The 10,402-nt window shown below is 38.8% G+C and overlaps 1 long non-coding RNA gene across 1 annotated transcript; it reads right to left on the bottom strand.

The window, feature by feature from the left end:
- Positions 1-874: 874 nt before the first annotated feature.
- LOC133517105 (uncharacterized) lies at positions 875-9,561 on the bottom strand. Its single transcript, XR_009799329.1, has 4 exons — positions 8,753-9,561; positions 8,543-8,666; positions 7,803-7,938; positions 875-1,460 (listed from the first exon to the last, which is right to left on the bottom strand). It is a non-coding gene; the product is annotated as an uncharacterized LOC133517105 (long non-coding RNA).
- Positions 9,562-10,402: the final 841 nt, after the last annotated feature.

Below are 10,402 nucleotides of genomic sequence, written 5' to 3'. Positions count from 1 at the left end.
AAAAACGTACGAAAAAGAGCAATTATTGAACACCGTAAAACAAAACAAAAGATCATAAAAAAATGAAATCGTTCTATTTTTTTTAATCAGCCACTATATTTCAACAAAAAAATAAAGTTTAGATTCCAGAGTTCGTGACATGCCTAAATTGAATCTTACTTTTTAAGTTACGCTGATTAAACTTAAATAAAGTAGCAGTCGTCAGTTGGCCCTTATTTTCTTTTGAGTAGTATATATTTCTCATAAATATGTCTAACGTTTCCCTATACTGATTATGTGAATAAGATTTATGCTTTCGAGTTTTTATTTTATTGAGACTTATTTTGTGCAAAACGAAAAATTTACCGATACAAATTTTAAATACAGTTTCTAGGGTAGTTTTTGTGATGCCATCTCTCGGATAATGCCATAAAAACTAACTACTATGTCTCGCACAATGCGTATTGACCTAAATTGAACCATAGCTCACGAGCTATATAATAAGAGAAATTGACAATAGATGGCGTTACTCTGTGACAAGTGCTGTATGGTTGAGATTACGAATATTGAAAAAACAAACAAATTAATGTGGATAACATCACAAGTAAGTAGCTAAATCACTTTTGTCATGGAAATCAGAAACAACGACGGTACCACAAACACCCAGACCTGAGACAATGTAGAAAAGCGACATCTTGAAAATCTATCAGAAATATCTATGGTATGTTTAGCTGTGATAGTCTTAGGGCACTTCTTCGACCCGAGCGTATTGTGTGACTTTGGTAGCCCAATTTTTTAAATTATATTTTAATATTCGAATAAATTAAAAAAAAGTAAGGAAAGCCTTCATGTGATCATATCAGTTTTTAGTATCACTGAAATCAAACACCTGATCTACACTGAAACCGATTGTAAATAATAATAATTGTCAGTTCACATTTTACTTTTTTAAGTTTATGTTATAAATAGTTATAACCGAGCAAAGCTCGGTCGCCCAGGTACTTATTTCCTATTCGCCATACACCCGATCCGTAAAATGACTGGAGCAGACGTATTTATTAGGTATGCTTCGCTCAAATATTTAACTTTTTTCAAAAATCTTCTTAATTACACTAGGCAAGCCAAACTATATTCTTTTAAATATTTGACGCGTTAGGTTACTATTTTTTTGTAAGTTAACACCAGTAAAATACTTGTAATTACAACCTTAATGTCCTCGATTATTCGAATTATTTCTGTTAGTGCGCATTCCAGAGGTGCGTAGCACCTAATAATTCCACGGTTCGAAGTTTTCTCGGGAAGTTTATTCAATGAGCTGACCTTGCTGTAACGAGTACGTGGGGTATTCTCGGGCCCTTTGTAGATAAAAGCAAATGTTCCAGTATTTGGCCTAAGGTATGAAAGTTGGGGCATGAAAGTTTGTTTGAGGCCCAATTTGTTTTTATGTCCGATGCTTCAATATTTCACCGCTGTAATGGAACCTAAAAGCACAAAGCAAATTATATTAATTTGTACCTAGTAAAAGATGACATAAGTACTTACTATATTCTTAATACCTATTAAGAATATTTTTATACCTATTTTCCTTTTTTGATTATCACCATTTTTAAAATGATACACCTAATATTACATTTTAGATTATATCAGCTGTATCTGAATGAAATAAAAAGATAATGAAAGAAAATAATAGGTTTGTCACGCGAACACCTGCGCTCTCCCTGTAACCTGTCTCAGGCTGCGGTTCTAAATCCAAGAATAGTTTTGCACTTTTTCCTCGCTACAGGTTTTCTCCATTAGTAGCTGGTGGCGTCCGATAAACCTAAAGATGCTCTGCGACAACCCTGAGTTATTGCGTTATGAATGCACTATCCGAACGGGGATGTCATTCCCACACAGGGGAGTGGGATGATATGAGTCGATTTATAATTAATCACTAGCACTAGTGCCAGCAGGGGCAGCAGGGTGTGGTAGGGATTGGGCGTCTAACCCCTGTTTGACGGTGGAAAGAAGCACTATTTGTGCTCTGCTAATGATTAATTAGATATCCGCTGCCCGCTGCGCTGTTTCCACTATAGCTGTGCTCGGCAAAGATAGGTAAATAAACCGTTGCTATTGGTCCATGGCATGTAAAACACAATAATAACCATTACCATTACCATACTAGTACCATTTATTGCCTTAAGACTGCTTGAATTTCCCAACCGTTAGTTTTATTTTATTTATCTTGCATCCTGTTGAGTACCTTTACCAAGTGTGAGTCCTTAAGACATGATCGCTCGTCCAGGACAGCCCATCAGAAAATTTAAAAAAATTATCGTCAGAAATACTCAGGTTTGATAAAAATATGTGTCCTTTTCAATAATCTGACGAACTACTAGAATAAGTGACATGCAGCAGCAGGTAAGTTCACAAAGTTGCAAAAAACACACGATGCCTTGACTTACTTACTGTATTGTGTATTTGGGTGAGGACTCCTGTAGGGGTAAATGTCTAGTATATAAGTTAGTTTAAATACAGAATTGTGTACATGTTACTCTGTATGTTCTTCTAATAAATTAAATAAATACTCGACCGCGGTTGATTTTTTTAAAGGAATAAATCAATAATAACGATATTAATATAACTCCAAAATTAGCATCCCCGGTTCCCCTACTACTAGTCAGGAAAGCCCCCTTTTTTGGCATATCGAGTATGATTTTTTTATTTACTAATTGTGTTGGTGCTAACCTAACCTAAACATTTCAGACGATTTACCATTAAAAGTGTCAACTTCTGTTATTTATTTTTATAAAATTTGTATGGAACACAGACAAAATATCTAAATATCTCAAGAACCGCAAAAGTACCCGTGAAATACTTACTCGCAGATGGTTAGAATGTAGCAAGGGAATATTTCCATTCTTACTGGAAATATTCCCTTGCTACATTCTAATTGATAAGTTACTCGGTAGTATTGGGAATATTACTAGTAAGATTGGTAATTTACTCCCCGGGGTTTCTTTTGTATTTTTTTTTTTTTGTTGTTAAATGGTGGCATACTATGACCCTATTAATATATTAAACACAAGAAAGTAGTTTTTTAATTTTTATTTCTATCTATCTCTATATTTCCATTGAGCGGTAATATTACTGGTAACATTACTGGCGCCCACTGGCGTGGCGTCACTAGTTTAGTGACATTATGGGCTCACTAGTATCGTGAAAGTCAAGCTTAACTTTGTAAGGACTTTAAAAAAGGCTAGGTAAATAACAGTTCGTCGATGAAGGCGATATCGCCATGTCACTTATAACCCAATTTTAACACCTAACGCGTTATTCAAGCACAAAGTTAAACTTTACCGTATTTCCTAACCAACAAAAATATAAGTTAACAATAAAGAAAGTTCAGGCAATTCAATGTTGTTAAACGCTTATTTTATTAAAGTATAAATAGCAGCAAAGTTGCCAACTGCTAATAAAAGTAAACGTCAGATGCTATCTTTCGTTTAAGCGGCAGCAATTTAGAAAAGCACTCCGCCATTTTACTTCAATAATATTTCATGCCGACTCTAGATAGATTAATCTGGATCTGCTTCTACATTAGCGACGTTTCAGCGATTAAAACTAGTTTATTTTGAGCCAAATAGCACTTATATGACTTATATCTCCATTAAACTTATGTATACTTAGAGCTAGAAATAAAATATTTAGAGGTAAGTATTTGATGTTGTTAATTATCAGTATTATCACTCATACAGCCTTACCAAGTTGTTATTTTTTCTCCTTTTCTTTAATTGGTTTATTTCCACAATGTCATAGTCAACCATACCGGGTGTGGCCTGTAACACGAGCAATAAATTTAACTGTAAACTGTACTTCTCAAACTGACCAACATTTGTTCAGCGACTTTTAAAAACTATGAAGATTTGAGACTTCCTATTTTTCATACAAATTAAATATTATCTTCAATGTACGCTGTCATCTGTGTAAGTGACGTTACTTGTCACCCTTTAAACTTAATAAAATTCGCAATAAATTGCGTCTTATAATAAACTTTAAAGTATGCTAAAAATCAAAATACAAGTTATTTTTAAAAGTCGCGGAAAAAATGTTGGTTAGTTTGAGGAGTATAGCCTACGGTTTAATTTTTTGCTCGTGTTACAGGCCACACCCGGTATAAAATTTTAGAACTTTGCAAATAAGAAGAGTTGAAATGAGACTATTATATTAGCTTTAAGGCTACGCTTCGACCAACGCTGTGCGAGGAAGCGTAGCTAGGATGTGGAACGAGGTGAATGTTTCCACCAGGCATGTGGGAGGCAGCTGAGCGGTGCGAGGTGTAGTGGGGCTGTGTAGCGGGTTCTTTTTAAATAAGCGAGCGGGGTGCGGTGAGGTGGGAGCGGAACTTTTAAGGTACTGACTGACTGTGTAAAGTGCCGACTGCATTACTGCCGGTCAAATCCGGGCAGTAACATCCTTTTTAACATTTCCGGCAGTAATTCAGTCGACAGTAATGTCACGCTGCAATACTGCCACAGTATACAGCTGCGGTTAGAATCCGAACGTCACTTCAAAGTTTTTCGCTCGCATACGTATTTATGAGGTACGCACATCTCTTGCAACATATTCCTCGCAACACATTTCTCACAATACATCCCACGCATCGCATTCCTCGCTCACCACCTTCACTTGTTTTATTATGTACAAAAAAAATAGATTCATTCGATCCAATAGCAACAGTTTATTTACTTATCTTCGCTTGGCGCAGCTTTAGTGGAAACAGGTCAGCGGAACCAGGTTTTTGTACATAATCAAACAAGTGAAGGTTGTGAGCGAGGAATGCGTTGCGTGAGATGTATTGTGAGGAATGTGTTAATACGCTATTTGCGTTTTTCTTAGTGGATACAGGTTTAAAACCATACAGTAATAACTTCCCGCCCGCTAAAACACGACAATAATGGTTTGAATTTTTTAATTTGAATTTGACCATAATGAAGAACTTCCCGTACTATTTTTGCTACAATAAGGTGAACATTTCCAACCATATTGGAGAGAAGGCATATTCTTGGAGTGGATATTTAACTACATATATTGTAATTCGCGAAGCACAAGAGGGACGCTAGGATAAATAAAGGTCTTCAGAAAACACGTCACTACCGCCTTTCAGTCATGGATGTATACAGACGAGGCTATTTGAAAGGCATTCACCAGGCAAAAGGCAACATAAAGAGCCATTGACTACTTTAGGACCTTTTTTATATCGGTTATCCATTTTTGCAGTTTGCGCAAAAGTATACGTATTATACTTACTTGTAATTAAGACTAATATAGGATTTCCAGCAACTTGTATCTTCATGAGTAAATAGGTATTAGCTTCCTGTAATTTTACCCCTTAACGGGCATACGAGTATCAGAAATTATGGAAAATTGAACCCTATCACTTTGAAATGAAGTTTAAAATCATTGTTATACTTAGGGTGATCATTGGGTGATTTTTCCGTATAAAATCAAAATTTGCCCGTTATAGCCATTGATGTAGTTATAGCGTATATATATCAGATCCCACCACCGTTGTGTTGGGTTTAAATTTTTCCAATTGATGTATGAGTCAGAAATATGTAGTATTACCTTGAAACAATCCTCTAGAACACTTCTAAAACTCCTCCTTGTTAAACATTTACTGTTATGACTTCGAGTGTTCGAACCTTCTTGTCAGTACACAAACCTATCCAACTTGTCATTAAAATCTAGACTGAAAAGCTTGGTTGTTTCGTTCTGCTCTCCTAAGCTATCCTATATATATATTAATGTCCACAATTCCCGGACATTTTGGTCCTTCACCGGATAATATGATCACGCGCTCTAAAACGAAACAGCTGAGCACACCAGCAAAAAGTGCTAATAAGGCGCGCTCGGACTCTGGAGCGTTGGCTGCGGGTGGGGCCGGCCGGTCCTCGAAGTCGGACACTGTTTCGGCCGGTGCCATTGTTACGCCCGCACCCTACGACTTGAAAAGCCCCGAGAACCCCGGAGCGTTTAGCTGCAGGTGGGTCCGGTCGGTCCTCAAAATTGGACACCGTTTCGACCGGTACCACCGTTGCGCCTGCACCCTACGTCTCCAAAGGCTCTGAGGGCCCCGGGACGCCTCGCCAGTGCCGTACAAGTAGTGCTGAACATATTAATGTTGTTTCTCCAAGTAACAGGTCGCGCGTGTCGTCTTCTCGTTCATCAGCCACAATAAAGGCACTGAGGTTGAACGAGGAGGCCCAATTGGCTCGTCGCAGCCTGGAGCGTGAACAGCAGCTATTTGAACGTGAGCAGGAGGTCGCACGCCAGCGGCTTGATTTCGAACGTAAGCTCTTCGAACAAGCTAAGCAAGTGGAAGAGCTCGAAATAGAAGCAAGACTGGCAACCCAAGAAGCAGATGGACGATCCAACACTCATACGGTCAGTCAATCTTTTTCACGTACCGCGTCATGGGTTCGCGACGTCAGCCATAGCGGCCGTCGCCCCACTGACAACAACGTCGATACGGCCCTAATAAATATTTCGCCCACGGGCGTAGACACTATGGCCCCTGTTCGCGAGAGAGATTTAGGTTTAGAACCTACTTATTTTTAACAAAATAATGTAAAAAACCCTATCAACCCATATTTCTCCCAAAAACGCGATACCACGCGTCAAAATTTTAACACAAATGATATGATCGTGCCACATCGCAAACATGAAAATTCAGAGGTACATCATAATCCTGAAAATCATGAAATGCATCGCGATGTCTACAGAAAACCCGTGACATTTCAAATACCAATAAATGAAAATCCAAACTTATTGCAAACCTCTACAAGCAATAATAATCAGAAAACGTCCGCAATGCGGTCGCTTGGTAACTCAAATAACAAAGATTGTCAGTTGCCGTCAAATCAGCCCGAGCCTTATTTTTATTTTCAAAGATGCTCGCATAAATTACAGCTCACTCCTTTTAGCGGTAAGACCACGGAATGGTTAATGTTTAAACGCATTTACTGCGATACTCAACATTTGTTTACGCCTACAGAGAACCTTGTGCGTTTGAGCGGTGCACTGCGCGGCCAGGCCCTGGAGAGTGTGTCGTCGTTGCTGTACACGGCGGAGCGGCCCGAGCAAGTGCTCGAGGCACTGGACATTCGCTCTCCCTGAAATGATCGTGCTTCACGAGATTACTCTCGTGCGGAATCTCCCAAAGATAAGCTTCGATCAAAAAGATCTTACCAACTTTGCTTGTAGATTGGGCAATTGTATAGCAGTAATTAGAAACTTAGATCACATAGAGTATATTTATTCGGTAGAACTATTTCATAGTGTATTATCAAAACTGACACCGATATTGTACAGTCAGTGGAAAGATTTTGCGTACAAAAGTGACAGATCTGTGCCTAAAATTCAATTACTATCCGAATTTCTTGATATTGAGGCTATTAAACACAATCGTTACGGCTTGGTACCTGATTACGCACGACAACCTGGCACTGTTATGCCCGATTCAGGTAGGCGTTCTGGCGTATTTATGCCAGAGTTAGGTAGGCAAACCGGCGCCCTTACTTCAAGTTTAGGTAGGCGAAATGGTGCCTTTATTTCAGACTCAGGTAGGCGGCATAGTACAGTCGGCAACAATAATTTTGCACACAAACCTACACCAAGTGAAAACATTCATGTGACGTCTATGCATAACACAAATAGTGAAATATGTCGATATTGTAGCAATAAACATAAACTTACGGAATGTGAGGGTTTTAAATCTCTAACACTAGATGACAAATGGACTTGGTTGCGTGAAGCAAAAATATGTTCTAAGTGTCTGATACCTAAATCACATCGGTGGAAGTCATGCAAGATCGGTCGATGTGGTGTCGACGGGTGCGAGCGTTTTCATCACCCATTGCTACATTCAGCAGCAACGCCTCAAGTAGTCAATACTGCCAAAGAGTATCCGTCTTCCTCCTGCGATGGTATTAAACACAAAAACCTTGATAAAACTGTTACAATTTCTAACGTCACTGGATCAAACTCAAAAGATGAAATGTCAAGTTCATAATCTCAAGTGTTTTTAAAAGTTATTCCAGATAAAGTGAGTGGACCTCAAGGAACATATGACACATACGCATTACTTGATGACGGATCCATGTCAACTTTGATCGACTGGGAGGTGGCACGCCAAATTGGAGCAACTGGCCCCATGCAGTCAATCAAGGTTGACGGAGCCTGTGAAATGTCAGTACACAAACCTATCCAACTTGTCATTAAAATCTAGACTGAAAAGCTTCGTTGTTTCGTTCTGCTCTCCTAAGCTATCCTAAATTATAGTATATCTATTAATGTCCACAATTCCCGGACACTTCTAAATTGCGTTTTCTGGCTCTAATTACTTTACTTTTATCCTTGATCTGCATCTGAAATCCACGGGATAACATTACAGAGATGGTTAAAGCTCTCATGAACCTTCCTGTTGCGTGGGAAGACTGGGACCTCTGACTAGCTTAGCTTGTTTCTCAATTACCTTAACTTTTCCAAGTTGTATGCGGCCCTGAGCTATCTAAAAACTTACCTCACTGCTTTTCCTCTTATTTTATATAATTTTGGTTAGTTTTGTAGCTGAATTAATCTTATTTTCTGCATTCCTAATTGTTTGACATATTTATTTACGTGATTGACGTAAACCGTCAAGTTACCTTCGATTTTTTTTTTAATATGGCTTATTGTTGATTGCCAGTGTCATGTCAATTTATTTATGATAACAAATTTATTTATTATTTACCTTCGATTTTCTAAATTTGCTACCAAAGAGATTAGTCTGTATACTTTCGGAATAGGATGTTTTAAATTTATAAAGATATTTATATAACTGGTCTGTTACTATTTTTAAATTTCAAATTTTGTATTCGTGATTCCTAGGCTTTAGTATTTAAGCAGGCCAGCGGCCATCTTACAGGCAGTCTACAGTCAGCTCCCAAAAGAGCAACACTGTATTAAGGGTCCGTGCGGGGCCAAGTCAGGCCACGCACCATCAAGAAACCCTCGCTCGTTCTTTACCAACTTGCTCTCCGACTTGAATAAGCCTACTTGCACGCTGCCTACTCGTGCGTACAGCTAGTACGCCTACGTCATCACGCGCGCGCGGCTAACGCGCCGCCTCCTCGTGCGCGCATCTGGGCGCTTACTCCTTCACGCGCACGCAGCTGGTGCGCGGTGGTACCTTGCAACTACACGTGCTGACAGCAGGCGCGGCTGTTCATAACGCGCGCGCAGCCGGAGCACCCTGCGCTCTCCTTTCCTCAACGATTTTCTAACTTAACCTTTTGTTGACCAAACAAGGCTCTTGGCATCATCTAGACCATGGGTCTCCAAACTTTTTCACCAGAGGGCCACATTGCATGCCAGCTAAAGTCCCGTGATCGGTCACTCTGTGATTAATAAGTATACCGTATGCGGCTTGTGTATACCGCAAACCTTTCCTGCCTTCACTTCGCGGGCCGGATTGGGACGGCTTGGGGACCAAATCTGGCCCAACTCAACATTTAAAAATTCACTGTGTGCAAATCCAACATTTTAATAATCAACATCCTGCAAGTTCAACTTTTTGCAATCTCAACATTTAAAGAATTCAACTTTATGCAAATTCAACATTTTAATGTTCAACTTTCTGGGAATTCAACATTTTGGGAATTCCACATTTTAGGAATTCAACTTTCTGTTCCTGAAGGGTAATAAACACCTCGTTTCTCCACACATTATACCGAATATATTGCTTATGGGCGTTCGCTCGCTCCCAAGCGCAACGATGATGTGTGCGTATGATACGGAATAACTTGAGAGACTCGCGCCTGCAGTCAAACTGTTTAAACAGTTTTGCAGGAAACTGTACTAGATTATAAGTTTATTCCATGAAATAATAATAAAAAAAAAAAAAACTTTAATTTCCAATATTACCTGATGATATTTATTGAATTTTCTATTATGAACGACTATGTAGTTAGGCAGAACAGGTAGATCTATGTAGTCTAGGCAAAACAAAATCAGAATGACTTTCTTAACTCCGTGAAAGAACAAACAAAATGGCTGAGACGTTAGGAATTGAAATTATCAAGTAATTTAATAAAACCGGCGATAAGTCGAAGACGGTCTTCCTCGTGGCTAGATAAAAGGAAATAAGTTTAAACGAGAAAAGTTAGCGGGAGGCCGGCGAGGCGAGCTGACGATCAGCGACGTGCGACTTTCCTTCCATGAGCACCGATGAATCCAACGACTTGATTGACCCCTTATTCTTGAAGTCAATTACTGCAGTCAAATTACGGACCGGAAGTATAGCAAATTGGAAATAATTTATAATAGCTGATGTTTTTAGTTTAACGAATATATTATAATATATATATATATATATATAAACTAAGTACTATTTTTTACTATG

The sequence above is a fragment of the Cydia pomonella genome, chromosome 4 (genome assembly GCF_033807575.1).
Source record: "Cydia pomonella isolate Wapato2018A chromosome 4, ilCydPomo1, whole genome shotgun sequence".
Lineage (NCBI taxonomy): Eukaryota > Metazoa > Arthropoda > Insecta > Lepidoptera > Tortricidae > Cydia > Cydia pomonella.
The sequence above is the reverse complement of the archived record's forward strand: the minus strand, read 5'-3'. Positions and strand labels throughout refer to the sequence as shown.